The 17501-nt window shown below is 38.5% G+C and overlaps 2 long non-coding RNA genes across 2 annotated transcripts in view; both read left to right on the forward strand.

Annotated features, from left to right (window-relative positions):
* Positions 1–17501, forward strand: part of LOC136014832 (uncharacterized) — a 172045-nt gene that overhangs the window by 99802 nt on the left and 54742 nt on the right. The window lies entirely within an intron of this gene.
* On the forward strand, positions 12465–16838 carry LOC136014831 (uncharacterized). The gene is made up of 2 exons (XR_010612894.1): positions 12465–12566; positions 14179–16838. It is a non-coding gene; the product is annotated as an uncharacterized LOC136014831 (long non-coding RNA).

The following is a 17501-nucleotide window of genomic DNA, read 5'->3' on the forward strand; positions in this document are numbered from 1 at the left end:
AGACATTAGATCCAATCAGGGCCCCAAACACAGGAATAAACTCTAAACAACTTACCAAATTCATATGGGATGTCTATGGAAGAATAGGGAGAAAGTAATTTCTGGACTGAGTTCTGCTTTCACACAGGATACTTTTGGAAAAGTTCAATTCCGTACTTGAGTCATAAACCAACAAAAAGTAAAGCACTGGACTAGGCTCCCCAAATGTCAGGATCATCTGAGGTTTATAAATACTTAGACTTAGATGAGAGTATTCTAGACTATACCAATCCATTTACTAAAATAACTTGAAAATCAAAATATTTTTGCCTCAAGTTCATAGAATCATAGAATAGTTAGGGTTGGAAAGGACCTCAAGATCATCTAGTTCCAACCCCCCTGCCATGGACAGGGACACCTCTCATTAAACCATCCAACACAAGGCTTCATCCAACCTGGCCTTGAACACTGCCAGGGATGGAGCACTCACAACCTCCCTGGGCAACCGATTCCAGTGTCTCACCACCCTAACAGGAAAGAATTTCCTCCTTATCTCCAATCTAAACTTCCCCTGTTTAAGTTTTAACCCATTACCCCTTGTCCTGTCACTACAGTCCCTGACAAAGAGTCCCTCCCCAGCATCCCTATAGGCCCCCTTCAGGTACTGGAAGGCTGCTATGAGGTCTCCACGCAGCCTTCTCTTCTCCAGGCTGAAAAGCCCCAACTTCCTCAGCCTGTCTTCATATGGGAGGTGCTCCAGTCCCCTGATCATCCTCGTGGCCCTCCTCTGGACTTGTTCCAGCAGTTCCAAGTTGAATCTTTCCTCTAGATAGTAGTTTCTTGTCAGGCTGAAGTCTATGTAATATTTGTATCAGTCCTCAAATTAAATGGTATTATTTACCTTTCTTTAGATTGTTCAGCAAGATTAGCTTTCTTTAGACCTTGTTGCACTGAAAGCTTTACTGAAGTAACAGTAACGTAGATGAGGAGCTTCCAATGGACGTCTCAGATTTCCATTCTGTAGTACTAGGAGGTGTGGTAGGTCACAGAGGGAATGTATTTAGAAACAACCAGCCTGATTCTCTTGATTAGGCCTCTCCAGAACAGGAGTTTTTTGCTTTTAGGCTGATATGACAGTAGATTTAGGTTTAGACTGGTCAAGTATCTTAGTTGTTATGGTCCAAGGAAGATTTTTAGAGCAGATGCCACCTTGACAAGACTCACTTCTCTAAACCATAACACCACTGCTGCAGAAAGGCACAGTCCTGAGCCAACACCACTATGTTTGTATAATTCTCCATGCAAAGAAAAGACCCAGAGTTTTCTCTTGAAATCAGCCTCCTTATCCTTGCAGCCTGAAAACAAGGCAGAAGATTTATACATACACTGGAATCAGATGCCTACGTAGATTAAATGTCCAGCAGTTTGAATGCTTACCCAGATCTCGTCCACAGTACCTCAGCTTCCTGATGTTATAAATCATTTAGGCAAACATACACTTCCTGCAGCATTCTGGACTGACAAACGAATATGTAAAAGGAAGAGATTTAAACTGAATTAAACAGTTGTTTTAATCAATTTCAAATTTTAATGAGTTCTGATACCGAATTTCAACACAACTGTAAATATTAATTCCACATTCTTCTCAGTGGTGCATGTAAAGGTGGTACACTTCTCACCTGTGTTCAGAAAAACTAAGTTCTTGTTTGCCAGTTTTTCTAATGTCTTGGGTTTTCAAATATCAAATTGTACCTTCTCAAATATACATGAGAAATGTGTGTGTGTTGGTATGTTTATAGAAACACTGTAGTGGACCTCCTTTTATATCAGATTTAATACTTGCTCTATCTAAATAAAAATTATCTTAAGAATTTTTTTAGTTCTTTTAAAGTGTAGGGATTTATAAATCTACAGGCTGAACACAATGAATTACAAACCTTAAAAGACAGATTATGTTTCCAAACCATGAGGACAAATATGACCTTTCTGTAAAACTGTGTGTTTTAGCCTGTGGGTAAAAATGATACATGAGGGGATTATTTATGTTTAGGTGTGTAAATAAAGAGTAAGCCTTTGGACACATTTCTCATACTTTCAGTAATGCCTGCCAGCAATCTTTTATTTCTGTTATGGCTTCAGGACACTATGACCTGTGGAACATAGCTAAAGTAGATATTGCAAATACAAAAGTACCTGTGGCACCTCTCCCCTTCACATCTAAAGGAGCCCGATTCAGTTGAACAGGTGCTTTACTAAAATATAGTGATAGTGACACTCTGGTATGATGCTCTCAGACTAAACAATGGGTCTGTGCAAATGTAGCAGTACTGGGTCCTTAGTATTCTATCTACCTGACCATGACAGAACTTTAAATCTTATATTGATAATGACTGTAGATTGGAAATAATTCTAGGGAACTTGATTGCATTTGTACAAATACTTTGCTTTGATTTAGCTAGCTGTAGAAGGAATGAAACTGTGTTAGTCGTGTAGTGATAAACTTGGTAGATTTTGTAAAGGTAGAATACTTGTGAAATTATTGAAGGTAAAGATAATCAGTCATCAGGAAGTCATATTATTTCAACATTTAACTTATCCAAATCTCTGTTCTTTCTGAAGTATTGTTCCATTACTTTAAAAATATTAACACAATTACAGCAAAACTTCCCAGACTATTATCTCCTTTGAAATGATCATAACCAATCATGAACTATCATTGGTTTAGTGTCTTCCATGATTGGTTTGGGGTTTTTTTTACACATGCACAAGATTAACACATATATTTATATATTTATATATGATCTTTGCACTTAGCCCTGCATGATTGAAAGTGCCTGATCTGGAGTATCAACCCTGGACTATATCCTGCATAGTACTCTGTTGTAGTCCAAGTTTAGACAGAGTGCCATAAAAATTCCACCTTAACATTCTATTAAGTTAGACATTATAACATGCAAGCACTTGGATGCTTCAGTATCACTTCTTCTGCATAATACTGCACTAACTCATCCAGCAATTACGAGTTTTATGCTTTCTTCAAGGGGAATGCTTGAACCCAAAACTTTCACATGTTAATGAAGTGCTCAGGCCGTAAGGTATTCTGGTTAACTTGTTCTCCACCCTTTCTCTTGAAGTGCAGCCAGAAATGCTAGCATCATGGTCCAGAAGGAGTACAGCCAAGAAGAAACCTGACTCTAGCTTAAGGTTCAGGCAGTTGGTTAGAAGATGGAAAAAAAACAAGGGTGCCAGACACTCCTCTCTCATATGTATGCATATTATATAACTGCTAAAACAGTCTTGGGAGCACAGCTGAGACATGAAGCCTATCACTATTAAGCACCCACCTGAGAAGATGGCTAAATATATATTCCCTTTTTCTGCTTATAGTAGCCCTGAGAAATACAGTTTAAATGGATCTTCACCTGGCCTTTCTCAAATGTATGGGCAAAATCATTGCAGCATTCATTGCTTTCCTCTTTTAATTAGCACTTGATTCCTGTTAAGAGCTTTTGAACACGTTCCCGTGTGCCTGGTTGCCAAGCAGATCGTCACCTTGTAGCTATTGCATATTTGGAAGGCAGTTTTCTTGAGCTATTTATTGAGGAAATGCAATAAATAATAATAAACCCCATGTTTTATTCTGCTAACACCAAGTGTGATTCAACACTAAAGGTTAAAATGAGAGATAGAAGAAACAATTGTGTAAGGATTTTATAGTGTAGTTATCAAAGTGCTCACAGGTATTCACTGGGATATAAAGTGCTGTATACAATTCAAAGAAATAATTAAATGTAATCTTTTCCTTGAAAGAAAGACATCCTGAGTAAACAAAGAAGATTGAAAATGGGTTAGGAAATCAGGGTATGTAAGAGCAAGATGACCTGCCTCAGGTAAAAAAGACAACCCAACAAACCAGAAACAGAGCCGGTAAAACACACCCATGTTTCTGGCACTTAATTCAGTGCCCAGCATGCCATACTGTCCTGGGTTTAGCAAGTAGCAGTCAGTTTTTCTCCTTCTTAGTAGCTGGTGCAGCGCTGTGTTTTGACTTTCAGCCTGGGAACAGAGCTGATAACTCCGATTGTTTTTAGTTGTTGCTAAGTAATGTTTATTCTGGCCAAGGACTTTGTGAGTCTCATGCTCTGCCAGGGACAAGGGGAGGCCGGGAGGAAGCAGAGACAGGACACCTGACCCAAGCTAGCCAAAGAGGTATTCCATACCACAGCACGTCATGCCCAGGGAGGTAACTGGGAGTTACCCTGGAAGGGCACGGGCTCTCTTCGGGGGGGTTGAACTCGTTCAGCGAGTGGTATTGTATTCTCTTCTCTTGTTATTTTCTCTTATCATTATTATCATTGGTGATAGCAGTAGTGATTTGCGTTATACCTTAGTTACTGGGCTGCTCTTATCTCAACCCGTGGGAGTCACATTCTCTCAATTCTCCTCCCCATCCCTCCAGGAGCAAGGAGGGTCGGGGTGGGGGGTGAAAGGAAAGAAAGAGGGAGAAGGGGGGGGGGGGGAGTGAGTGAATGAGCTCTGTGGCTGGGTTTAAACCATGACACATACATATCATATTTCCTTAACTAGATATGTTTTTGTGTTGGAGATAAATAAATTCCTGAAACCTCTGCTTAGACAAAGTCTACCCTTTCATGCAATTAAGCAAGCTAGTAACATTGTGCGTTGAGAACACTGCTTCATGGTGTGACTGGTCCCATTAGCATGCCTTTTCCAATGAGAAACACAAGCACTTTTTGACGTAAAGAGAGGTTTGAGATTTTAACAGTAAAAATCAATTAAAATCTCTGTTTACTGGGAGAATCTTGAGGGGCTTGATGGTAAACAAAATAACCAGTGATTCCAATTTTATAACAGCTCCTTAGAATGGACTTTCACACAGACTTCTAGAATATAAAATACATGCGTATACATATATACAGATGTATATATGTATACATGCATATAGATATCCGTATGTATTATACAAATGTGTATATATGTATGAGCAAATTTGGCTCTTCATAACTGAACAATGTTTCCACTGAATAGCATGGAATTGAGCTTTTAGAATACCATTCTGTATGGAAAAAGTTGCAACCTGTCTGAAGTGCAGAATATCTTCTTGGACTCCGCCAGCTTCACTGTATATGCAATTAATAATTCAAGATCCATAAAAGAGATACAAAGAAAAGGAAGCTCACCAAACATGGTTTTGTTTGAGAAACACAGAGAAAAATCTCCCTGAAGTGTTACTAACATTGAAAGTTGACAGAACTTCTTGACTTTTCATCAGTCAGGACTATGGTTGGGCTACTGTATATGATATGATCACATGGGGAACCTTTTTAAAGGTCAGCAGCTCAAAGAAGAAGTTAAAGTTTACTGGCATATACAAAATGGGCCCTGCAAAACTTCAGCCAACTGGAAACCCTTGTCAGCTGGAGGTTTAATTAAATTAATTCAGCTTGATTAACTATAGTTTGTACTAACAGTCAAATAGAGCCTAATTAATATACTTTTTACTTTAAATATCCTATTCCCAAAATTATTCTCAGCCTAAAGCAGTCTGTTATCTGTACCAGTTTAAGTATTGCTCAGTTTCCACAGAATATATTACTACATTCTGCCAAAACAGCCTTGTCTAGCATGTGAAATATAATGTGTCAATTGTTTATTGCAGTTTTGAACTAAAGTAAATAGTTGTTTTAGCAATTGTTTCATCACAGATTATTTACTATACTCAAATAATTCAGAACAATAATGGCTGAGGTTTTAACGATTTTTGTCACCTGTGTAGTAAAAGCAGTAAAAGGCACGTTCCTGAAAACTACAACCTTCCTGCTGGTACATGGTTTGAAACTGAATCCTGGAATGACAGACAGTAGATTCTCTGTACTATTTTCAAGTAGTAAAAATCATACAAAAAGAAAGAATCTAATTCATTTAAGACATAAAATTAAGTTTTCTAAACTATTCATTACAGCTGTGTGAAAATACATCTCCTCTCAGTTCAACAGCAGATGTACAAGATCTTCCTAGAACGTTGCTACATTATAGATGCATGACTTTGAAATGATGTATAGCGACTTTTTGGTTTGTTCTATGTTGTGCCACACACCTTTGACTGCAGTCATTTTGCTTTCTAGCCCACTGGGTGTAAAGTTTACTGGAAAAACTGCCTTGTTTTGCCAATTCAGGACCAGAGAGGGGAATCTTCACTAACCACTTGTGAATAAACTGTCTCACTAACTGCTACGTTCAGCATCAAACCAGAGAGTGGTCTGGATCATAAATTAATATATGGTATTGCACTCCTGTCAGAAGCTTCCTCAGCTTTTATCTTCACTTACTTACAGACAGGTCTTAACAACTAAGTTTTATTCCTAGAAACTCAGCATTAACAAGCTTAAATTTAGAGAGGCAACTATTCCCAAAAAAACCCCTCTGCATCCTGTTTAGGGAAGGACAATCCATGACAGAGAATCGACGGATTTTGCACAAGTGGAGGCTAATGAGCAAGTTGGGTGTCTGACCTGTACTTCTGAAATGTACTTCAAGAACCATCAGGGATGTGGAAGCACACTATAAGACAAAACATGACTTTGCAGTTAGACCACACAAGATAGTTGAGAGGTATCTGTCCAGTCCAGACTAACAAAAAAACATGTCTTCAATTTCTATACTTATTCATTCGACTAAATTACAAATTTTGTTTTATGCATGCATGGAGGGAGAAAGCTTTTTCTATTTTCCATTATTTCCATTTTAAATCAAATTAAAATTTACTTGTCCTCTAGAAACTTATATGATAATGTAAATAAAATGCAGCAGAATAGAGTATGAGAAGCGAAAAGTATAAATTTCCCGTGATTAGATGAAACTCCTTGGTTTTCCCCTTTCCAGTTCTTGTTTGGTTAATTCATTTCTAGTCCTTGGAAAATTCCTTACAACATGACCATGAATCTGATCAAAGTATTCAGGTCACAGGAAATAACAGAGAGAAAAAAGACTTCAAGTGATTTCTTGACTGGAACAGCTATTTCTCTAACACCCCTCCCCAGACATCTTGCCTTCAGCACATTCTATTTCAATTAGGAACAGTAGTAGGAATGTCTCAAATTACTGTGATTGCTGTGGCAAAAGGGCAGGAAGATGGTAGAAAAGTACATACCCCTGACCTGTGTCGGACTTATCCAAAATAACTCAATTACATGTTATGAAATAACTGTTACATATACTAGTATGTAGTGGTGATAGCTATGTGGGAAATGTCATTTATGAAGCACCTTTGACCACTTCACCTGAACCCAGATCACTAATCCATCTGGCTTAGGAGAATTTCCAACACTCCCAATATGTCAACAGCTTCAAACAGCTGCCATTTCAAAAATAAAGCCAGCTCTTTCAGACAGGTGTCTTCTTTCCCTCAAGATGCGATATTGCTCTTTTTTGTGCTCCTCCTCTCATAAATTCCACTGATGTGATGGAGGATCAATAACTGGTAGTTGAAATGACTGAAAAACGGCAGATCCAGTAGCTGATAAAACATCTTGAGATGATAAAAGATCATTCACACTCATGATCTGATACGTAAAGATATATGGAAATAATTTCTGCCTGAAAGAGAATGAATCTTTATACACAAAAGTGCAACAAGGGGACATAAAATCTACTTTTGACTTCTTGCCCCTCCTCCCCCCAAGAGATTTTTGTTTCTGTGCTTATAAGAATTCTGCAGAATGACAGTTCCATCTTCATTGTAACACTGTTGTCAGGGGAATTTAAGTTAAATTTATATGTGAGGAGAAGTGATGACAGGGGACTGCTTGAGTGAGGAAGGGAAAAGACACTCCATTGGTTCCATTTGCTCCAAATTTCCACTCACAGAATTTCTATCATTTTTAACGCAGCCAGGATTATTTTTTTGGGAGTCACCTAGGATTAAACAGTATCATCCATAGCAATGAGCTATAAGGAGGTTGTGTGAACACGGACCTCCTTTTCAAAGCAGAAGGATTTATACTTATTGAAGGCTGCTTACCCTCTGGTTGAGTTCTTCCAGAACATCTGCCTTGAAGTGGGACAAAGCTCTTGCAAGTTTTTAAATGGTATAATTAGCTATAGTAGAGCTCTCTGCTGTCACTGCTAAACTGTTTCTAACTGTGGAACTTAACTACCTAGTTCAAATACTTCTGTACTATGGTCACCTGCACAATTCAGACATTCCCTGTAACACAACTTCCTGAAAAATGGCTGACATCTTGTGCGTTTATATTTGCTTATAGCATGCTGCTACAGAGGATACCTGTATATACCTTCAATAGAGAAACTGAAACTCCTGGAGAGACTCAGTAGCAAAAAAAACCCCTAAGTTTCTTATAATTTGGCAGGTTCTCATTTTCTTCCAATTGCTTGGCATTTTCCACTTGAGGTGAACTGGTTATCCACTATCCAGTTGCAGAGGCACAAACCAGCACTACCAAATGGCTTAAAATAGGCTAAAGAGCTCTTAAATGATTTCCACTGCATTCCTGAGAAACATGGAACTAGCAGCTAAGTGATGGTCTGAAGTATGGTTTTAGTTGTATTTATTTTTCTGTAACTTGAATCTTTAAGACACAAGTAATATGATCATTCCCAGTGAGTGCCAGCAACATTTTTATGTGACACCAGAAATACAGCTAGTTATAAAGGCAAATGCATCAATAGCTTATTAACTAACCATAACACATATATTAAAATAGTGGATTTTCCATCTGTGCTTCACACCTGTATGTGGAACTTTTGCTGGAGCCACTTCAACCTACTTCGTCAGTTAATTCATGTGGACCTTATTGAGTGCTAGTATGAATAGGACAGTTTCATTAATTTTGTGATTTATCAGTTTTTTTTCATCCCCAGCAGACAAGATTCAGGAAGATAAATTTTAATTCATGAACTTTCCACTAAAGCAAACAAAAAGACTTCAAGACTTCCCTGGAAACAATTTTTTCTCTTAAAGAGCAATTGGCGATATCAGTTATTCCAGACCAACTCCTTTTCTCATTTCTTAAGTTTTTTAATAGATTTGTTTAGAAAACCTACTCCATACAATCCAGAGATTGCGCAAGTATGTGGTTTATCTCATTGCATTTATCTAACTAGCTGTGGATAAGAAAATATGTTTTTCTTTTATCTGAGCACTGGTGAACGGAATTTTTTGTTTAACAAATACCATTTTACTGTATTAAAAAGAGGAATTCATGATGAGTCAGTGAAGTTACTTTAGTCCTGAGATGTCCCAATTTCAGAATGGTTTGGTTTATGCTTAAACCTTTGGTAACTGGATAATCTATCATTGATTTGGGAAACACATTAATTCACATGGGAAAATGAAACTAGAAGTGGTGAAAATTTGTTACTGCTTCCTTATACAACTGCTATCACAAAATAAAACCTCTCCTTTAAAAAAATCTTCTGATGTTAAATTTGGTGCTGTATCAGCTGCAGTAGAAATAACCAAATTTCTACCGGCTAAAGTATCCCAGGACTCCATTCTCAGTATTTCAGAGCTTCCAAAATACAGAAGCTAATACTGCTTTTTATCTGGTGTGGCAAAGTTGTCAGGAGTTGTTTTCTCATGAGCAGAGTTGGTGGTTCAGCTTTTGAAAGGAGCTGTATATCCAACATGTTGTGGAAATCCTGACAATTTATTCTGCTTTTAATTACAGAGCTGAGACTATGGAGGTTCCTAAGGAACTGGCCACTGGAATTTCTTATGTATGATAACTCTATATTCCCTGAAAAAGAGAAGGGTGTAGAATGAGTAATGTTAAGGTATAGTGATGACAGCCCAAATGGTTTGCAGGGAGGATTAGGACCAAAGTGGAAATAGCTGCTTTACCTTAGAAGCTTCTAAGGTGATGAAAATAAAGAGCTGAAAAAAACAGTAATGATGTGTCACAGTTTTTACACCTCTCTAAAAATATAAGTATAGTCACTGCGGATCCCTGATTAAATCTTTGTGATACCACAAACCCAAACAACATAAGACCACCTACCTGGCCACCCCTTTCAGCCTCTGGCTATGTATGACTGATAGGCACCAACTATGGAAATATTTCACAAGGGGCAGAAAAATAGGGTTTTCCATGGGGCTTATTGTTTTCAGAAACTCTCTTGGCTCCATAAATAGTGCTGGTTCAAGGAAATGCAGAGAATGCTCTGCAGCTATTTATCCCTGTGTTGTAACCCGGGGAGGCTGCTGACTGGGCTGACAGCTCTCCCACACATGCCACATAGGAAAAAAAAGACTCAAGGTTCACAGCACAAGTCCTCACTTGAGAAAAGTCTTAAGGGGAAAGAAAACTCTGTGAATTTCCCCCTCACTCATCAGCTTCTGGAGGTGAGATTGGACCTTGGGACACAGTTTGGACAAAGTCAGTTTGGCTTTTGGTACTGCTGCACTACAAGCAGGTTTATCCCCACTACAAGGGGATAGCAACACCTCAGAAGTGAGCAGACCCATATCTGCAGAGTCAGCAGAGGCATTATCTGGAAGATTTTTGATGTGGGGTCCCTTGTACTTTAGGCGTGGATGGCATTATGAAAAGGATATGCGAATGTTGGCTAACCACAACAGACATGCCCTGTTTGACACTACAAAAACTGATGAGACTGTAAAAATTCCTTGGGGGCTTTATGGAAAATAGATCCTTGTTTTAATTCTGTTCTATGATTAGTTACTGTTTCATTCTTTTTTTTTTTTTTTTTATGTCCCTAGGGGACACCCACTGAATTAGTTCATGATTCTGTGCAGATTATAAATCAGATTTTGCTTTCTATCAGCACAGCAATACCTCAATGCCATGTGAGAACTCAAGGGTTCATGTAGTAGTGGTACATACAGAAAGCCTATTTAGAATTTACCATGGATCACATTGTCGGATCTCTTTTTTCCTAGCATTAGATCCACCAAAACATCTGTGAGCCTGTCCCACTAAATAAAAGCATCTGACTTTCAGAAGAGAATAAAAGCAGCTCTTGTAGATCTTATGTTTATAGCATGTCATATGGTACAGTTTGGTCAGAATATTTTTTAAGTTACACAGTGTTTAGAGAAGTTCCAAAACAAAAATCAATCCAAGAGAAAAAAAAAAAATACAGATGAAAGATTCTTGATTTGTAAAATGTCAGCCCTGCTTCCTTTGAGCAGGGCTCATCTATGACAAATGGCTGTGTAACTCTAACAGAGGGGACTCATTTCTTTTTCTTTTTCAACTGAAATAATGAAGCTTTTACAGCCATGGAGGTATGGTTCTGCCTTATTTTAAGCACAATCTCTCCTGTTTGGTAAGGACAAATGTTTGCACTCAGACTTGTCTGCACACAAGGATGCATGCCCCAATCCCCTTGCCCTTGAAGAAAAGTTCCCTGAGCGCTGGATTGAGTACTGAAATACCTCTACAAATACGGAGGCTACTTGAACATGTAGCTGCAACCTCATTCCAGGTGTGCCACATGTCAGTGCAGGCTTTAGAAAACTGAATATCTTCAGAGACAGTACTTTGATCTTTCTGTTCAAGTACAGCACTAAGATAAACTAAAAACGAATATCCTAGTTGAGCATGTTTTAGTAATCTGCCCAGGAATGCGATGTTCCCTGAAAGCAGATATATGGGCTTCTTTTTCTGTCCTCTCATAAATTCAATCCTTTTTTGTTAATGGACATATGAATTAGTTTTTCAAGCTACAAATTCCCAAAGAGGCTTCTCATCAGCTCCTGTGTAAATAAGGACAGACTGCTTGTGTCCAAATTCACCAGTCAGACCACAGCTCACACAACCTTCTGTGTCTTTCCTCTAGTGTGGATCTTGGGAGTTTCCATTTGTCTGAGGAAGGGTTATTTATCATGCAAGTGACTCTGGTTCTAATTCACCTGAGTCTCATGACAGTATTTTGGATACATAATGGTCAAGATCTCAGTTTGTCTTCAAATGGCAAAGCAAATTTCTAGCTTCTGTGACTGAAGCAAAAGCTCTATAATGCAGAATGCTCCTTTAAAAAGCAGAATCCAGAAGGCAAATAAAATTCTGTCCTCATCTTTGTATTTCAGGTTCTTACAGCTTTTAGCTAGTTTCTTTCTTTAGGATTTGTTTGTTTTTTTTTTTTTTTTTCTGTAGAGAAGGCTTCTACTTACCAATTTTTTTATTCTTTGAGACTTTCAAAGAGCTTTTTTTGGCCTTCTGACTGTAAATGAAATCAGGGTAAAGCCAATTTCATTATAACTGAAATAATGGGCAATTAGCCTCCAAGCAGCAGCAGCAGCCACAAACTCCTTTCAACAAGAAAGTTAAGGTTAGAATGCCATGATCTATCCAAACCAAAGAAAGATCCAGAGGAGCTCCTTCCTTGCACTGCTCACGGCAGTCCTAAAGAAAAGGCTGGGGTGAGCCCTAAGAGGAGACACAGCCTGACAGTGGGCAGTGTTCAGTGGATCAGAGGAATTTGCAGTGCATGTGTCAAATCAAGTGCTTTCCTCTCAGTGTTCTGAGAGGGGTGCAGGAGGTGTTCCGTTTCCCTCATACAAACGGCCCCACAGCCTGAAGGTAAGGGTCTGATGCTGGACAACTGAGGCTGCATTTCTTGTTTAATTGTTAGCTCCTTGCCTGGATAATTGTAGATGTGAGTAATTGGGTTTTTCCTCCTGACTTTTCTTCCTTTCCTTTTTTTTTTTTTTTTTTGCATCAGTGGAAACAACGTATGTCTGGGAATATTAGAGCAAGAGAAAACAGCCTTTTTCGTGTAACATAGTGTTATGCCATGTGGGTCAGAAGCAGATGAAGCTAAACTATGACAAAAGAGAGTGCCTTTATATGTACATTTCTTCTCATTCCTTTTTGAGACATAAAATCCCTGAAGCTTCTTATTTTACCATAAAAACAATTACTTTTCTACCCTTTCGGTAACTGGATTCAGATTGAAGCTACTGTTAAATGATTGGTTTCTTTCTATTATTTCCTTTTTTTTTTTTTTTCTATGTTAGTGTTGCCAGTATTTTTAGTGCCTGTTTTAGTAAGGCTTATGTTGCTCAAGAAAGATTGCAACAGACTTTGTGTTTTGTACACACAAGAAATTACTGCTTGTAGCTAGCAAGAAAGATGTGAAGGACTGAGATGGGAACTCGCTGGTCTGTATTTAACCCTGCTATTTTGAAAAACATTTCAAGAAAGGCTCATTTCCGCAGTTTAGAAGGGACAAGAAATTCTGAAATGAAAAAGGCTTCAAATAAAACAAGTCATCCTCAGAGAACTCACTGGAAATCATTCATTTGAGCTCACCTAAGAAACATTACTTTAAAGTTGTTTACAATGCCAGGCTCTTGGATCACAAATTCAAGCTATTTCCTTAGTGAAAGTGCTTTTTTCCTCCTCCTGTTTTTTAAACAAGGTTCCACTTTAAAATCACAGCTTGATTTTCTAAAGAAACACATTCCTTACAAGTATATCAAAGAAGTTAGATGTTTTTGTTCATGGAGGCAAAAGGAATTAATGTGTCTGAAATGCATGTTCACCAGTTTAGTTTAGTATGAAGTGGTAGCTTTAAGAATAACTCCTGATTAACTCCAAATGCTAATGAAGTTAGCAGGCCTTTGTACATGGTTCAAATTAGATACACGATCAAGTGATCTACTGGATCTGACAGGCTGTGCTCTTCAGGAGACTCAAAACCACTTTTAGCTGTTTTTTCTTGTTTTTTTCTTCGAGAATACGCGTAAGGCCTCGTGACCTGAAGCATTTCACAAGTTAATTTCTGTTTTCCCTTATCATTAATGCAAAACCTGAATATTGGTCAGATAAATGTGTTTTGTCATTTCAATTTTGGGTGGTGAGGAGTTCAGGAAACAATTCTTCATTTAGTAATCTTCTGATGTAATTCTGACATATAAAAAAACAGTATTTGAAGGTTTAGAACTTTGGATCACAGGGACTTTGGGCTAACTTTGTCAGACATAAAATGAAATTTTCCAGTGTGGTTCCTACAATTGTTCAGCAACCCAAAATGGTTCTTCTGCTTCAATTTTACAGAGTAGTCAGGAAATTTGTTGTTTTTCTTTGCCCAACATTCCACTTTATCTGGAAAGCCTAGGTTTGACTCTTAGGAACGGGATGCTCTTTAACAGTGCTTGTTAATAATTTAAAATTCTTGGATCTTTTTCAGAAAGTTCAGACCCTGGGAAAGCAAATTTTTTCAGTACCATGAATAAACTCCAGTTAACTCAACTTCTCCAACTTCAGTAACTGTCATCAAAATGAACATTACACAGAAACACTGAATTTACCCTACCTATCTTCCAATACCACGAAAGAGGCAGTAGGTGCTGCTCTGAACATTGACGACTTTTCCTCTCCAAAAATGAGTCCATAACCAACAATAAAGAATTTGCATTTACTTCTTACAGATAATATTCTTCCTGTGCAAGCTGTTTGTGCCTGGCAGGATGCCCCAGCCACCAGCCCTTGAAATCCACAGACACTCATTCACCAAGTCAATTAGCTGTTTTATTTTAGCTGAGAAGAGCAAGTTTCCAGCTGGACAACTGTCTCTAGTACTTTACATATGTTGGAAGATGTCACATAACAATGTAAAAAACAAAGCAGCTACAGAACTTTGGCTCGGTACCTACAGCTTACAGTAGCTTGTTTTGTTGGCTGTAGTACTCTACGGAGAGAAACAAAGAGTAGATGAGAGAACTCCCCTGATATTTCTGAGATCTGAATAAGAAATAATCCGGGATAAAAATGGCTCACGCAAAAGTCACAGCAGCATCTTTCCTCATCATCCTGTGTGTACCAAAGGCACCACTTAAACTGATACACAGTGACCTTTATCTTCCTCATTATTCAAATCAGCCATTCTAGAAATCCCTTTCTATGACTTTTTTTCAATTTCTGTACTAGATGCAGGTCTTTCATTTTATTTAAGGCCTGGTACAACACACTGAAGCCTACAATACTGTTTTATCTTTCTTCAGTCTCCTGTTGTTTGGGAGACTTCCTAGTCCCCTTCCCTCTTTTTCGTACCCTTCCTTTGTGCCCAGTTACTTACTCTGTGTAAGTTACTGATTTTAAATTCTTTACATTTACAAAGCGCCCAATTCTCAGTCCTTTTTCTCTTTTTATCATGCTGGAGCTGCTGCTGCTTTCCAGTATGAGAGCATCCCGCTCTCAGAAATACTCTTTTTTCACCTAAAACCATCAGGGCACCTATTCTTTGAGTAGGTCCCTTTCCTCTTTGGCCAGTGTTCCGAGGCTTGGGCATGCATGCCCAATGGACTTAAGGGAAACTCACTGTGTACTTTTCCTTGTAACCTTCTCATTTCCTGATGAATTGGGTGCCTGTTTTATTGCTGGAGGATAGTACTATTGCTAGTAGTATGGGTAAACAGTGGTTAGCAATGGTGACACGATTACCATGACATTAGAGGCCACATGGAGACTACAGTCAAGGTCTGTTCTCTTCAATATGCTTCTTCAGTGCTCAGTAAAAAACATAACCTTGTATCCTCCTATTATTACTCAGCTCTCAATATTTTCATCCAGTTCTCATTTTATTGAGAATTTTTCTTTGGCCTCTTCCTCAAAACACACTTTTGTGACACTCCCATCAAATCACAACAAAAACAATCAAGAAGAGTCATAAAGAGGGAACTTGCCTCACCCCTGCCATCATGCCCCAGCAAAAGCCAGAAACTGTAGAAAGAAGTCAGAGTGAAGAATGAACTGAGTGCTAACTCCAAACCCTCAATTCACCGGCTTGTGACTTGCTGATCTTGTGAGTGTTTTCTTCACCTGTAGCCCATGCAATCTAAGTCAACAGCAAATTCGTTTACACATGTAGTTTGTTAAACTGGTGATTCTGTAAAACCACTGGATAGCTGAGCAGGGCCTAAAATGAAGCCTGTGATTTCTATGGAAGCCTGAGCATGTATCTTCTGAAATCAGACTCCTCTAAGAATCCCTACTTTCCAGTCTCTTTGTCACTCTGGCAAGCTCCTGAAAGGCTATGAGTTTCTTTCAGGAGAAGTTTTTAAAACCCAGTTAAAGACAAATACTTGTTGGGAATATTCTGGATATAAACAATTCCACTGGGTAGTTTCCAAACCAAAGATTCTGACTTTTTTCTGTGAGATGATTGCAAGAACTCCCTTAGAAACCTCATCCTGACTTTCTTTACTATTCTTTAAATTGTGCAAGATAGCTGCAGAACATGAGGATCTTGTAGATAACAAGTCAAAACCAAGACAACAGAATGACAGGAGGTGAAAAGAAATTCTGGCAATGATGACCTCACTCATTAATCTATACTGACCATCTGCAAAAACAAATAAAGCTCTGAGAAGAAAACAAAATGATGGCTGAGAGTTTAAAAACAGCTACAAACAGAAATGGTTTAAAAGCAGTAACAACCAAACAAAAATACCAGCTCCTCCCAGAAGGAAGCAGAGCTAAACCAATTTCTATTCACAACTCTGTTCCACAAGAAGTCTCAATGGAGCCTTTGGGATGATGGTCCCCATATTTCAGTCAGCTCTGTATGTCATGAAAAGTTTATATCTGAAGATTCATGGATTTATTGACTGTTCTTAGCACACTGCCTTTTGTTCTGCTTTAATGCCTTTGCCTCACACCTCAGCAGTCAAATAAACCCTCTGGGACTTGAAAAATCTGGGGTTTTCTTCCCTTTGTGCAGCAGAATTCTAATTTAAAAGCTGTATCCAAAAGGTGCCCTGGGGCAACCTGGTATGGGAGGAGCATCCCAGTATTTCTGTTGAAACTCTTCAATTTGGAATGAAATAATTAAATACTTATTAAACTGTTGGCCTTGAGGTTTCAGAACTTGCCTGGAAGGGGAGAGGTGAATATTTCAGCCTGCTCTGATTAATAGCTTGCTATTTTATGTTAATCCAAGGAGAGACGTCTAGCATTCTCCTTCCAAGTAAGCCTTACTTTGAAGTCCTATTCACACATTTCTTTCTTTACTTGTTTTTTCTCCTTTATATGTCACCCCAACCTAGGTAAGGGATATGAATACAACATAACTCTAGGGAAGTCTAGAATTCAGTGCTCAACATTTCCTGTTGCCTGGCTTTGGTGCCTCTCCAGGCATTATGTCAGAGTTTGTTCTGCAAAAGCTTATTCTTATGCGCCCAATACAGGCTTAGTACCAAACTGGAGTCTAGTGAATTGAGGTATTTATGACTTCCTTCTCTAGAGTTCACCTCTAAGTATTTTCTTGTTCTTTATCAAATTCCTATTCAACTTAAAGGAAAACCGTCTGCTAATTGCAGTGGGACATGGAAAGCCTTTTGCTGCAGCAAGGTATTTGTACGGATTGGCAGCTGTGATGTACCTTCTGCAGGACCCCATTTGGTCTAAAGTTAGGAACCAAAGTTGAAGTTTAGCTGTCTACAATTCTTTGCCCTGTCAATGCATTCTGGTCACATTGTTTGAGGTGATTCAATTTCAGTATGTAGAAAACGC

The sequence above is a fragment of the Lathamus discolor genome, chromosome 5 (assembly GCF_037157495.1).
Source record: "Lathamus discolor isolate bLatDis1 chromosome 5, bLatDis1.hap1, whole genome shotgun sequence".
Lineage (NCBI taxonomy): Eukaryota > Metazoa > Chordata > Aves > Psittaciformes > Psittacidae > Lathamus > Lathamus discolor.